The sequence below is a fragment of the Fistularia commersonii genome, chromosome 16, assembly GCF_037954325.1.
Source record: "Fistularia commersonii isolate RoL2024-O1a breed Wild chromosome 16, RoL_Fcom_v1.0, whole genome shotgun sequence".
In the NCBI taxonomy this organism is placed as follows: domain Eukaryota; kingdom Metazoa; phylum Chordata; class Actinopteri; order Syngnathiformes; family Fistulariidae; genus Fistularia; species Fistularia commersonii.
Genome location: NC_141299.1, coordinates 15,186,848 through 15,202,880, shown reverse-complemented (window position 1 = coordinate 15,202,880; position 16,033 = coordinate 15,186,848).

Sequence of the window (16,033 nt, the reverse complement as noted above, 5' to 3'; positions counted from 1 at the left end):
CTTAGCATGTCCAGAAGTTTAAGTTTATCTGCGATAGATAGCATCTTCCGCTGCCTTTTGGGCCCTGCCGCAGGTCCAGAGCGTTTCGTCACAATTATGGGTTTTTCGAGACACTCGAAATTGCAAGAGAATTTGCCCGTACATAATGTAAATTTGGCAAGCTGTTTTACGTACGTGTACATATTAAACTGCAACGTTATTGACGCACAGGTAGAGAAGAAGCGAAGTGACTTTTTAAGCCAATCAGAATGCAGAACACAATGCACGATGCAAATCCGTGAAGTAGCGAAACCGTGAAAAGCAAACCGCGTTATAGCGAGGGATCACTATATAGAATATTTGTTGGGGTTGCACAAAGCCCCCTGGTGGCTGTAGTGAACCAAAAAATATTAGGGTTAATGTCAAAGGTGACAAATTAAGATGTCATTTAGAGCGGATCACTTGAGAGTAACGTTAATTTTTCCTGCAGCTTCACCCCCACGGTAACTGTCACGGAATCCTCTTTAAAATCTCTCGGCTAACGCTAAATACAATTCCTAAATCCACAATGTCTGGCGGTAGCACGAGGTGTGACGTTTACACTCCCATCAAGCCTCCCGACGCTGTCCTTGCAGCCATTTACCCCGGCAGTCTCAGGGGAGGATCTCCGGATGGCAATGCCTTGGATTTATACTGGGGACTCGACAATTATTCATCCTTGCTCGTTCCAGATAGGCAGCCTTTTAAAGGTTAATTGCCCCGGCTAATTGCTCTCTCTCTCTCTCCCCTCTGCATCGCCGGATGATGTCATTGAGTGGCCCAACCAAAATGCCTTTCTAACTACTTTGGTGATGGCTCTTTGCATTCGAAGGGCACGGCCGCGTCCCGTCTGTCCCATCGTGGGGAACAGGGCTTGGGCAAAGAGAAAAAGTGTTAAAAATGAAAAAAAAAAAAAAAACAATATCATATCTATCTGTTTGATACTTTGATTTCGGAATCTGAATGGTGGTCAGTTGCTATAATATACTGCTCAAAAAAATAAAGGGAACACTTGAACAACACAATGTAACTCCAAGTCAATCACACTTCTGTGAAATCATAGTGTCCACTCAGGAAGCAACACAGATTCAGTTTGACTTGTTTTAAGGACATTACATCAAAGTTGGATCAGCCTGGAGTTTGTTTTTACACTTTAATTTTGAGTGTGATTCCTAATCCAGACCTCCATGGGTTGATACAATTGATTTCCATTAATAATTTTTGTGTGATTTTGTTGTCAGCACATTCAACTGTGTAAAGAGCAAAGTATTTCATAAGAATATTTCATTTATTTAGATCTAGGATGTGTTTTTTAAGTGTTCCCTTTATTTTTTTGAGCAGTGTATAATAAAGACATGAAAGATCTTCATCGATGGCTTGTTCAGTTTGCTTACTGTTCAGCAGCTTGATGATCTGATCTTTCTTTGCAAATCTAAAACTGTACTTTTATTTTTTTAACTTACGCTTCTATAAAAAAAAAAAAAACAGGTGGAAATAGCACAAGTGAATAATGGGAGCAAACTAAACCAAGTTTAAGTCTGCCCGATTGAAGGATTTTTTTTTCCCCCTCGAAAACTTCTTGAATATAGCAATATTTCCGATAAAAAGCTCCCAAGGATCGTTTTTTACTCCAATTTACCATTAATGGCCGTAATGAATTACTGCCCGACTTTGGAACAAATAACGAAATCTATTACTCTGTTAGGCATTTTCTGGGAACATTTCGGGGAACAAGAAAATGTACGGGGCATTTCATCTTTTTCTCTAAAGCTGGAGTCATAGGAGGAAAAAAAGAAAATTGCAGTCAAACATTCCCTTTGTGATCACTGATCATATCCAATATATGGCTTCCTCCTGTAATCCCATGAAATTATTTGCACTTCATAAAACGTATACAGAAAATATCTCCATAAATCTCGAATAATCCCAATAGATAACGACTATATTATGATCGGTCAACGTTTTTCTCCATATCCTGCTTTGCCACATCCTATGGACTAACTAACATTAAAAACAAAGAAGCCAGTCTAATAATAGCGACTGCAGAATTTCCCACTCTGACGCATATCATGTGTATGAATAATAAGCTCCTTGATATTGTTTGATGGGTGACAAAGATGCCGTGAGATTAGAATAATCACAGGAAGTTGATAAGTCTTTGAACGGTTGATCCCAATGGAAAGGTGACACGTCTCGTTGAGGCTCCTCTTCCTGCATCCGTGTTGCACTGTACGCCGCCGTCTTGTCATTATAAAAACAGTGATACACACAATCTCACCGTGAACCAGGAAAGGTGGTGGCACTTATCCAAGGCTTAAGAGAATTGGTCCCGTAACTAATTCGAAACCTTAGACTGGCCTGATTTGACGGAAGGACCGAAAGGGGCACATAATGATATCACTGTTTCCATTGACTTGGGAAATTCCTGAGAATTTCTTTTTTTTGGCTTATAAATCTTTTGTAGTACCTTACATTGGTGGGAAGAGGTAAACTGAAAGCTGTTGAGTTCAGAAAAGCCCGTCTCCTGGTTTAGAACAAGGAAAAACATGGTATCAAACTGGCTTAAAGCTTTAGGCCATTCATTGTAAATCAGCATACAGTATGCTTTTATGACAGTCGTAAAAAGGGGAATGAAACTTGATGAGCTTTACTGCCTGAGGTGTTTATGTTTGCTCTGCAACCTTCTGATGCCATCGAGTTCATCGGTAGCCACCAGTATTCCCAATAAACGGAGTGAATACGCTCAAAATGTCCACTTACGGGAAGAGGTTTCCTTCGCTCGTCCACATGGCATGTTACCGGTGTGAAAAGCCCGGCTGAAAACTGCAGGTAAATTCGGTATTTAGACGTAAATACAACTTTAGCAGGTGATTCATTGCAGTTTTAGCCCATTTACTGGTGTCGTAACTCCGTGCGCTGGAAACACAATAGCGTAAGTATTAAGCTGAGATCACGCAGAGTACTGATGTTTTTAAATGTTTGAACAGCTGTATAGGTCAGATGCTGTAACTGCTTTGTGTCTTCGGGGTAGTTTAAGTGTTCAGAAACTTGAAGTTTGACATTTTGAACCGGCGGGCATATACAACGGGTCTGACTAACACCCCAACTGACGACAGTCGGCCTAAACCGTGCGTCACACGGCGAACGGTGCCTGTTTCTTGTTGCTGGCCTTCGACTCCACGCTTTATTTGAGACCACAAAATAAACCCCCGAATCTCGGGTCAGAACAGCAGCCATCTTCCAGACGAAAAATTGTATTGTTTAGCTTTCTACTGTGAAACTAAACATAGGTACTTACATTTTTAACCATATTTGAAGTAAAACTTTGCCGTCGGCCCAGAAAAAACACCTTGCTACGTCTTATGAGCATCACTTATTTTTGCACAGAACAAAAAGAGGTTAGTCTTTTTCTTCATCTGAAAGACAGAACTGCACTTGCTGTTCTTGTGCCATTAAGAATGAAATATACTACAGGTTCCCTTTGATTTAGAGCTGATCTTAAACCGTGGCTAATTCTCCTGTCTGGAGGCCAAACACTGGAATTCAACATTTTTAAAAAAGAAACAATCTTTGAGAAAAAGTGGCATTCAACCCTAGGAAAAGAAGAGTGGTCTATTTTGAATCTCTTTTATTCTTTAGAACATTATATATATTGTTTATATGACAAGACAAGTTGCAGCTCTGCATATCATTTCCTGTTGAATACTAGCTTCTTCTTCAGTGCTATTTTGACAAAAAAAAAGTGCCCCTGAATACATTTAACATAACCTCAAAAAAATACATTTGGATCGCAAATGGTTTAATTATGATGTCAATACAAACACTATATTCATCAGTAGCAACATCTGTGCGTTATCTTTCGAGTAAAATCACTGGAGGAAAACAAAGGTGGTGCCATCTGATGGTGCTGCATCGGCAACCAACAAAAGTAGCCCACTTTCATTCATTCATTATCTATACCGCTTATCTTGCAGCTGTCGGTCACTGGGCAACATAAACAGAGGCGACAGAGCGGACCCTCCATACTTCGCGGCTGGGCTTTCGCACCTTCGCTGCTGTGGATTTTTTTGTAATTCAGTTCTCGCAATATATACTGCTGAAAAAAATAAAGGGAACACTTGAACAACACAATGTAACTCCAAGTCAATCACACTTCTGTGAAATCATAGTGTCCACTCAGGAAGCAACACAGATTCATTTTGAATTGTTTTAAGGACATTACATCAAAGTTGGATCAGCCTGGAGTGTGTTTTTACACTTTAATTTTGAGTGTGATTCCTAATCCAGACCTCCATGGGTTAATGCATTTGATTTCCATTGATCATTTTTGTGTGATTTTGTTGTCAGAACATTCAACTGTGTAAAGAGCAAAGTATTTCATAAGAATATTTCATTTATTTAGATCTAGGGTGTGTTTTTTAAGTGTTCCCTTTATTTTTTCGAGCAGTGTATATATATACATATATATATATATATATATATATTTTTTTTTTTTTTGCTGCATTGCAATTCTTTTCCAGGATGAAATAGCCACATTCCAGCCTAAGTGAGAAAAAAAAAAAAAAAAAACAGTCAAAAAATTATAGTAAAATTTAACAAAAAATTCATTTTATAAAATAAATAAAATTAGAGATATCCTTTGCCGGCAGGATATTTGGGGGAGGATGGCTTCTCCGACATGACGACATCAGCGGCTTAATAGGCCGCCATTCGGATCCGTTGGCAGACGAGATGATGAAGTCTACCGGCGAGGAAGAGGAAGAGAAACGACGAGAAGAGGAAGAAATCGAAGAGACTGGTCTCACGTTCGAACGATTTGAAGCTCTGACAAACTCCCCAAAGGCCCTGCGAAATACGTCTCGAGATCGGGGCGACGATACGTTTCGGTCGGTCCACTTTTGTAACTTGATCGACGGGGCCATGACAGTTTATAAAAACGTTTAAAAAAACGGCAGTAAAGCACACGCCTGCGCAGGGAGGTACGTTGAGGGTTAATATATATGTAAATACCATCAAAATTATCAGGTCTCTACTTCGCGGAAATTCACTTTTCGCGGGAGTTACGTTCCAAGACCCCCCGCGTCCGCTGTACAACCATTTACGTCCGGGCAATTTTGGGTATCCGGTGGATCCACTGCATGTTTTGGGGGGTTGGGGGAAACCAGAGAACCCGGAGGAAACCCGGAGACGCCACGCAGAATTTGTAAAATGTCGCCAAACATGCGTCGCTCATTCAATCTCGTAACATCTCGGGAAAACAAACAGAAAAAGAAAACAATTCGTCATTCCGTAGAGCAAAGTTTGCAAATCTCCACATCAAGTTTGGTTTTCTTACCAGCATCATCTTTGTCTGTATGTCGAGATACAACCAGCCCAAACACACACTCGTTCTCAGGGACATTATCTCAAAAGCTTCCAGGGCTTCGGTCCATGAGGTCTTGATAAATATCTGCAATTTACCGCCATTTCGAAAAAAATCCTGTGCCAAAGCGCCACACAAATTTTAACCGGGCTCTGGGAACGGTGTTTGTCAAAACAGCTGTCCAATAGCAAGGGGTTTTGTACAGGTTTAGTTTAATATGTGATTGTCAGATGCTTAGAATTGCTTAGAAACGCAGTGTGAAAACGGGGTTAAAATAATGATGCAGAACAAAAACAAAGCTGCATAAGCTGATTGGTAAATAAAGTTTAACATTGCTTTTACCAGTCACCTACTATTCATACATTTGATCATATGGCAAAGTGAGATGGATTTATGTCATTATTTTTTTTAATAGGACAAAACTGCACTATTTTTGTTGATGCAACAAAAATTGTGAGCATCCATATGTACACACAACTGTGTATATAATAAAATGAATGCATCCCAGACAATCTTATGGTCATCAGTGTGCAGCATCACCTGGCTTTTAAATGACTTTTTATGGTGAGTTCCAGGTCATTGTTTGACCGTCCAAGTGCGGCCTCACTATTTTGATTCAGACTCACTGCTCTCACAGCATCAGGTTCAGCCACAGCAGGCAGCTGCTTTCAGAGCGAGAACTCAAGAAACCCACTGTTGGTGAACATAATGGAGCATTTAGCAGCTAAACAGCCCGCTTTTTCCCTCCGGAGCTAAAAGACCCATTGACTTACTGCGAGTTCCACCTCATTGTTTAGCTGTCCGGCAGTTACTTCGCCGTTTCACTCTTGCCATATTCATATTGTTTTCCATCACAGAGGGCAACTGTTTTCAGCGAAACAAACCCGAAATGGCAAATATCGACAGCAACAAATTATTTTCCCCAAGACGAATGCGGAGTTCGTGGGCACTGATGCTCTATTTCCATTGAATTTAGACATCAGTAACAAGGAGCCGGGCCAAACCTGACTTTATGAAGTCTTTGTTTTGTTTATTTACTTATTTCTAATTCTGAGATATGTAGTCTCATACTGAGAGTCAGCAAAAATATTGTTTTAATGTATAACTATGCATACAGCCTAATAATTGATGAGTGAAATTCAAACAAATGAATAAAGAAATGTAAAATTCACACAGGTCCATGACAGCCAAGGTGGAATTTGCTACAAAATTAATGAATTCTAAAATGAATACAAAAATATTTTTCTCAGCTATTCTGTTTGTTTGCAAATGTTTGCAAAAAAAAAATCTTTTTTTTTTTTTTTTGCCTTGTTTAAAACAAGAATATACAGTTAAATTCAATTAAGTTTTATTTTCATGGTTGCAAAAAATGCCTTCCGGTTATGTCATCCACATCCTTCCAGGTACTACGTTTTAGCGTACGTCATGGTCCCGAAGCGCACTTCAGAACAGGAATATGAAAAGGGGCAAAACAAACAAATACAGAAGATAAGTACCCTTTTCAAGTGCGAGACAAAATGAGAAATTGTTTATTTCTTTTTGAAAAGGGTCTGCGAGTACGACACCGGCCTCCCCTCTTTTTTCCCCGAGTTTTGTTTTAGTTCTTTACGGCTCAGCTTAAGGCATAGAAACATAAACCGCACGACAGAAAACACACTCTCACTACAGACAAAACAAAAATGGAATTCGCAGGCCTGAATGACACACACGATCAAGGTATCTACTAAAATGTGACAATAGCAATATTATTACTCACGCGGCCCTGATGTTTTACCAGCGGACCCTCCTAGTAAAACCAACATGATCAAAAAGAAGAAAGGGGTCACGAGGACATGTTCCAAAACATTGTTATGCACCGTCCTGCCGTTGTTTCAAAGCTCCTCAAGATTAGATTGGGCAGGTAACTCCATGGAAACACATTATTAGGTTTAGGGGTGTGGGGTTAAGAAAAGGTAACGTTGCAACTGAAAGCCAGATGTGACCAACAGTTAAGACCTGAAAGGTTTTTTCCCAAGGACTGCACCAAGTGAACAGGATGGGAATGGCAGAGATGGCCTATTATTGCTATAAATCCCCAAAACACAGTGTAGGAAATGATTTATGTGCATAAATCTTTGGAGTGGGGAAAAAAGAGGCCGATCGTGTTACTGTTTCTGCATTGGTGCATCAGGGGTTCAAGGGTGGTACGTAACAGATCCCAGTGCACACACACCTAGAGTTTTGCATGGGTTGGCAGCGGCAGCCCTCCTACCATGAGATAATTTGTCCTGCGTACACAATGATTAACAAAGGCACACAGGGAAAATGATTTCATTTTTTTGATCATCCAATGTAATAGTTTAGTCCATATATCACTTTCTATGAAAATTGAAAGCGGATTTTTATATTCTTCGCATGTCACGCCCTAACTCTGCTGTCTTTCTTATCCTTGTTTGTCCCAGCCTGCACACATCCTGCCGTAGCCCTTTTTTTATTCATCGCTATTTATTTTTGTCACTCTATTTATATTGTTGTTTATATCTGGTTGTGTATTTTTCACCTTCACTCTTCCTTGTTGTTGTCCATCGCTATCCCTGATGTCGTTGTTGTCTGCTGTCTATTTATTCGTTGCTATCGTCTGTCTTTCTATTTATATTCATATTTATTTTCCTTTTTTTTTTTGACATAACTGTTACGCTGCTGTCACAAAGGAATTTCCCCTATGGGGATCAATACAGTTTATCTTATCCTAATTTTCTCTCATTTAAATTAATTCAAATTTTCATTCAAATTCATTAATTCATTAAAAAATGCATTAATTCATAAAAACAAAATGCATATCTCAGGTGAGCTACATATGGCTTAGTGTCCCTCCAATCGAAAGATGGTAGTTCGATTCCGGGCCCATCCCTGCACAAGGTGTGGTTTTCACCGTGTGTGTGTGTGTGTGTGTGTGTGTGTGTCCGCGAGGTGTGAAAGCGCTATGCAAGTGGAGACCAGGGAATGGATAAAAGTAAATCGCCCCTCGGCTTGAAATTAGTAACTCACTCCCGTAACAGAAGTCAACAGATATACATATAACCCATCCACTCAAGCAGTTTATCCATCCACTCAAGCAGACGGAGTAATAGAAGCGGTTTAGCGGGAATGTGCCATAAAGATTATTTTATAACGCAACATAAGAGCCGCTGATTCAGTCGAAATGACAGAAGCAGAAAATGCTTGTGTGGGCAAACGTAAAAGAGTGGCTCGTACGATTTCATTTTGCTGGGGGTGTAGATGCATGCGGAAATAAACAATTCAGCTGCTTTGGATGCTACGAGCAGGCAGTTTGGATTGTACTGGATGTACATTATGACACCCGCTTATTGCAAGAAAACAAATGTACAGTATGCTTCTTCACCTGACACAAAGTCCAACAAACTATTAGAGGCCTCTTTATAACTATCTTAATTGACTGTTTATTTTGCCTTTTTTTTTTTACATTTCATTTTTGTCCAAGATACCATTGCGGAGTGAACCTGGATTACTCTCTCCAAACATTTACTCGGTTTTACAGTCAGTGATACGGCATTATTTGTACATGCTGTCATTGATACTGACAGATATAAGCTTTGGATGAATAAGTTCACTTACAGCGGTTTGTGCTACGGGGCATTTTGCATGTACAACTTGATAAATCTGGCAAATAGAAATTGAGAGTGTGTGTTATTGCTTTTAAAATACCTGTCACGTATATATAAATGTAAATAGTATCGGCCCGTCTTGCTCGCTGAAGGCCGGGTGTATTTGACTGGGCTGCATTATGTCAGCCGGCTCGATAACAACGAAGATTTATTTTGTCCCGCTTCAATTGTTTTATCTCTGTAATAGGATTAGCCTTTAGAGCTTGACACGGGTGCGAGCCGTATATTAACCTTATATCAAATTTCTCTCGTGATGCAAAAAGTTGTGTAACGGCCGAATTAGCCTCAGGAGTAGGTGTCAGCACTCCGTCCGTGTGGTTTGAGGAACGACCACATTTTTAAGATTATTGGTGGGTAAATAATTCAAAAAAGTGTTTTCAGAGATGTATCGAGGTGCTTCCTGCATTATTTTGATAAGAATAATAAAAGCAACCGCTGCTTATTTGAGCCGATATTGATATTGTTCGTATTTAATCCGTCATTTCATCGCCCAAACACTTCTCCCCTTCTCACCAATTAGACAACGAAATATGAGCGTTTTTGTTATGTGAACGAAAAATATGGGTCAGAATAAAGAAAAAAAAAAAATGTCCGCCAATATTGTACTTTACATTCGATATGAGAAACAACAAAAAAAAAAAAAAAACCTCCCTTTCCTGGCCGGGGAGGATGTTGTGTCAGCAAGATGAATTCGGACTTCAAAAGTTTCCCAAGTGTGAGAGGAAGAGAGGAAATGAAGAGATTTCTCGGGTCGACTTTCTCGTCTCTTGTTACGTGAGAGAGAGCGAGAATTTGCAAACAGTTCCCGCAGAATTCGGCGATTACGGCCTCATCTTCTGTCTATTTATATTTTTACACCGAGGCCCCCTTTTGTTCCCATATACAGCTGCGCAGGTGTCCCCACCGTTTCATACCGTAGTAGCTCCTCAAAGCATATTTAATGGGAATTCGACAAAACCGGAACAGTATTTATATTAAGCGATTATTTTTCCATGTGTTCAATCATACATCCTTTCCCTCATCGGCCGACGTTTCACGTTAATACCCTCCCGTCCGATCGATCGCCGTCTTCGATGTGTCAGTAAAGGAGCCGTGAGAGAAACAGGTTTTCTGTGAAAATGGGGGGACAAGTAACCTTTGCACTTGAAGCAGAAGGGAAAAAAAAAATAAAAGTTCAACAGTGGTCGGTCCCCGAGAGCCCTGCGGTGCCTGAACTTCCTCAAGACCACCTAAAAAGCAACACTCCGACAAGCCGGGAGAAAAGACTCCGGGGTTTCGAACGGACAACGCCCTCGTGTGCTCATTAGGTTCGCTTCTCTCTGACAATCGAAGAATCCTGAAAGTTTTTTTTTTTTTTTTGGCCGATGTTTGCACCAAACACATAATTTTATGTTCGTCCTCCAAAAGCGCGCAGACCACTGTGTCAATGCCTCTTTCATTTACATGACCCATTTACATGTCTGATGTGCGGAGAGAGAGCCAAAACAGTGTGGTGGCGCGTACATGCGACTTTTTACAAGATAGCCCTTACATCATCTTATCCCTACATTTCGTTTCTTAGAATATGTCTGTGTTTTCATTTTGCAGATGGCTAATCTAACACAGCTCTACTCTCACACCGAGACCCGGGTCCAAGACTAACAGAAGGAGCAGCACAAATTACTACATAAATAGATTTTTTGCTTTAATATAAACCAAGCTGATTTTGCATTTACTGAGATATTTGTTCATCTGAGTCCGCCTCCACATTTTTGAGTTTTTTTTTTTTTTTTTTTTTGGCTTTGCATTCATACAGAGAAACTCAAATGTAAGAAACAACCAGAGGCTGTTTTTTTTTTTTTTCCCCGTCCGTTGAATGACAGAGGCAGTGTTTCCTCCTATCACAAACTACACTGCAATCACTATGATTGCACAACCTGTCGAATAAAATGGATACAACAAAATGTGTTTAATTATTGGACATGAATACTTTTTGGTAGTTCTTTGAATTTGTTTGGACTTTTCCTTTTTGCTTTGGTTCCCACCTCTCCCCCTCCAGGAACCCAATATTTCTGATTTTGACACTGTTCAGCATTTGCAAACCCTGTTATTGTACCATTTTTAAACATCCGGTCTTCAATCAATCTCAAATCAGAAAGATGTGCGACACTATTCGAACCGTTACACGGCTTTATGACCCGAGGCGGAAGAAGCCCATGCTTTTTCAGATTAATGGCATACCAAGGTAATGTTACAAAAAATTCTAAAATGGCAACTAACCCATTTTCTCAGCATAATAAATGACAGTGTTTGAATAACTTACACATTTTCCATATGTTATTAGCTCCTAATTCTGTATGGTTTTGGTTAAACATTTCAAACATCATCTTCTTCTCCTTTCTGCTTTTCCCTTCAGGGGTCGCCACAGTGAATCGACCTTCTCCATCGAACCCTGTTTTCTGCATCCTCCTCTCTCACACCAACTACCCTCATATCCTCTCTCGCTTCGTCCATAAATCTTCTCTTTGGTTTCCTCTAGACTTCCAATTCAAGCATCCGTCTACCAATATATTTACTGTCCCTCCTCTGTACATGAGCCAACCATCTCAGTCTGGCTTCTCTGACCTGGTCTCACCACTGTCTTGCCCATCTTTCTTTCATTCTGGCGGATAGTCTTCTATCTGGCTGATAGTCTGACACTTTTTTCCACCCATTCCAACCTGCTTGAACCCGTCTCTCCACCTTTTTTCAAAGCTCTTCGCTGCTCTGGACTGTTGACCAAGTACCTGAAATCAGGAGAGGCCGTGCCTCACTTGCCAAACTTGGAAAGAAAAAAAATGTATTTATCTGTGATTTGCACTGTAAAGGTATTTTTAATTCAACCTCATCAGTTTTGATTTTTTTTGTATTCAAAATTGCTGGATTTTTACATTTACAGTTCAAATACTGAGAAGAGATGTCCGATGAGGCCGTCGACTGTTGAGACTCAACGTAGATTGCGCAATGACAGCTGACTGCTAGCATGCTCTGCACTCAGACCGTATTGCTCCCTCTGTATTAAAATGTTTAAACACTTGATAGGTGAACTACATTTCCGACGTGCAGTTTTTTTTGTCAACAACTGTATATGTGTCTCTAGTTTCTTGTGCTGAGCAATCATAAAACGGCTGCAAAGAGCCACTAAGTGAGGCACGCGGTTCTCCTGCCTCATGGTAGGGGGCGCTCGTGATTCCAGGGATTCTTCTTGCGACTTCTCGGTTACTTACTCGATAAATGAGCTACTCTGATCGCGATGAAGGCAGTGCCTCACCAGCCATGAACCTCAGAGCACGTCACTGCTAGAATTTCCTCCATCTGTTTTCTGCACTCACTACAGATCACAATGTCATCTGCACACATTATGGTCCATGGAGATTCCTGTCTAACCTCATCTGTCAGTCTGTCCGTCACCACTCCAAATAAGAAGGGGCTCAGAGGTGATCCCTCCCCCTTAAACTTCTCTGTTAACCCTACAGCACGCCTCACCACTGTTTCACAGCAAGCATACATGTCCTGCACCAGTCTTACATACTTTTCTGTCACACCACACTACTTCATACAAGAGCTCCTCTTTTGGCACCCTGTCATTTGCTTTTCTAGGTCTACAAACACACAATGCCGCTCCCTCTGGCCTTCCCTGTACTTCTCTAATAGCATTGTCAAGCAAATACATTTCAGAAATACTTTTCATATCTATCAAAAATAAATAGGGCAGCACTTCGGCCTCACAGCACGAAGCTTGCATGTTTTACCCGTATCTGTGTGGGTTTCCTCCGATTTCTTCGGTTTCGTCCCACATTTCAAACACATGCAGCAGGTTAATTGGACAAAATTGAGGGAAAAATTGCCCCGAATGAGCGAATGATTGGCGACCGGTCCAGGGTGTACCCGGCCTCTCGCCCAATGACAGCTGTGATTGGCTGCCGCGACACTGAGTGCAGGATAAGCAGCAGAAGATGGATGGCTGGATTAAAAATAAATGATACATTTAATTTAAAAGTACCTTTGAGTTCACTCAAGGACGCTCTCTATTAAATATATTACAAGTAAAAGAAAAAGAGAGAACGAGTTTTCAGGCGATTATGATTTGTTACCCACATGCAATATTCGGAGGTAGCACCACATCCGATGAATCACTGCAAAATGAAGATAATTGCGGTTCTTCGCATTCTCTTCATTATCGGCTTGTAGAAGTACAAGAGCATTTTTGAACACTTTTAAGGATTTCATGATCCATATATTTTTTTACTTATTATATTAAAGGTTCCTGCCTGCAAAGACAGTAAAAAGCTAGGGTGGTAAAACAATTACCTTTGAATCTAGTGATTTTAGAAACGTTGCAGTGGCCCGACTACGGGCTTGGAAGGCACAAGTCCCGATGAGGTCATGTTGTTGCGGTCGGATTTCTATCCTCCGTGCAAAATGAAACACCGCTACATCTTGTAGATTATCTCGGTGTGCATTTCCAACAGCACCTATCTACTGCAGCGACGGTCCAGTTTTACGGAGGAGACCGTCTTTCCAGCGGAAAATTACTTCTCAGAAGAAGGCGGTAGGAAAAGAATCTGGCCGTGAACCGAAATTGTATTTCTGTGCCTCCAGTCACGACGAAGTCAAACAAAGGTGTAGGTACTTCACCCAGTTTAAAAGATATTGAATTAAGGTGACACAGTTCTTTAGTCGACCAACGTGGGTATACTTGAGATGAAAAGAATTAAATGTAATGGCGGCTGCTGCTAAAAATACATAATTGTACAATTGGTGGAAAGTTATTTTGGGACACAGAAAATCTGAAAAATACAATAAATTGAATTCATACTTTCCCTGCTGCCATGGCTAAGAAAACCAGGAACCCAGACCATCACTAAAGTGGAAGAGTATCATATAACCAAACTGTCTGCTTCACAAATGAGGCTTTGTGTGTTTGCATGTTGCTCAGCTACAGAGCAGCAGGACCAGTGAGTCCTGTGCTCGGAGAGCGGGGATACGGTCAAATGTCTGTGCAAAGAAGAAGCAGCATTTTTGCATTGTGCAGACCCTCTTCTTCACTTGCTGGAAAATGTGGAGCGGCTGCCATAATCCCCGTCTCTAAAAATAACCGTACGCGATTCTTCGAAATGATCGCAGTTGGACGAATTCGATCTTTCCGATCGATGTAACCCGTGTCACTCGAGGAAACGCCGCGTTAAGATCACCGTACGATTAACACAAACACACTTCGCCGATGATCTTCGCCGGGGTCGCCGTAAAAAGAAACGCTAAATTTACATTCGGGACAAAGGCGGCCTCTTAGTCAAATGAAAAGCTGGGCAATTTGAATTTGTCTGGAAATTCAAGGCCCGCTTGCCCGCATTCTATTTTCCTTGGACATCGGGGCAAACTTGAAATATAAAATAAGCAGTTGTCCATCGGATTTACATTTTTTTCCTTAATGAGCAATATCACTTTTAATTATTTCTATTATGTTTACACATTTCAAGGTGAAAAATGTCCCGTTGTCGAACACTGGCAATGCGATTGTTTACATCTCGGGCAGAAAATTTCCGACTCAAATCCCAGGTTGGGTCCGGCAGTATCTATATTGCTCTCTTTCTCTCTGCCATCTTCCAACTATCTCTCTTTCTCTCTGCCACACTATCTATTCTAGGCTGTCCCTAAAGTAATTGCCAGCTGTATGCATCCAGACTCTGCTATGGTAACAGCAGGAATAAAGTCCAGTGTTTAAATCATTATGGCGCCATGCCGATGAGGCTCTCAATGTTACTTCCACTCGGGAGGCATTCCAGGTGTACCGCCACTCCCTTGGAAATATTTAATTATAGCGGCGAATGCCTTTCCTTCTATGCTGTATTTCCCAGAAACTATTTTGTATAGGCTTTGCCCTCTGAGAGCTGTCACTGTTGGATTCATCCCTTACACACACACACACACACACACACACACACGTGCACATTTGCAAAGACTTGCCCTTGTGCCCTGCACGTGCCCCGATCAGGTTTGCTCCAAAAGGTATAGAATACTGTTATATAGTAAAGTCACTGTGTGAGTAACGCTACAAAACTGGGAGGTTTATGATCAAGACTCTTTGGCTCTTCTCCTTGTTGTGGCCTTGCTTTGCAGAGCTTTGGCCCCGTATGTAAGTGACATTGACAGCCCCGGAAATCTGAGTGATCCGGTGTACCACTCTTGGAGTCCGCGAGGAAAAAAAAAAAAAAAAGATTCCCCCTCCCCAACCCCCCGCCTGCCCGCCGGCTCGCTCTCCAGCCATTACAATAGAGCCCGGCCTCCATCTTTGCTTGGCAATGCAATGTTTTTTGGCAGAACCATGGCCACACTGCCATCCACACAAGGCTCTGCAGCCCATGTAGAAAAGTTTGGAGAATCTCGACTGAATCTGCATGTATGCACCGAAATAAACCGTGTGAATCGTTTCCCTTTGACGAAGCCCCGGTTCGCGGGATTTGATTTTAGAAAATCTCCGACATGTTAGGCATCTTTTCAATCTGCACGGGTGTAACATTCACGCCGACTAATAGTCAAAACGCTCATGTCCCGGAAGACATCTCTTACTCATGGCATTAGCGAAATGTTTTATTCAGGTGCTGACAAAATCCAACGGTAATTGAAATTCTTGAAATGGGGAGAGATGTTTTGGTTTTTGTGTCACCGAAGAGAAATAAATGCAGTCAAATGTCCGAGCGAGCAGGTTGCTGCTGATGCACCAACCTCTCTATTAGTGAACGAAATCAGCTTTTATGCAAAGATGACAGTTACAAGAGAAAACACGATATTAATAAAGCCCGTGAGCAACACGTTCCTCTTTCCTGTGTGAAGAGTTTGGTATTATTATGTTCAAACTGTTGTCAACATGGGAGAATTTTGCAGTGCAATTCATCATGCTCCATTACTGTGTGGACAACGCTCTCTCAATGACCGTAGCCAAATTTTTTTTTTCTTCCACTTTTCCCTT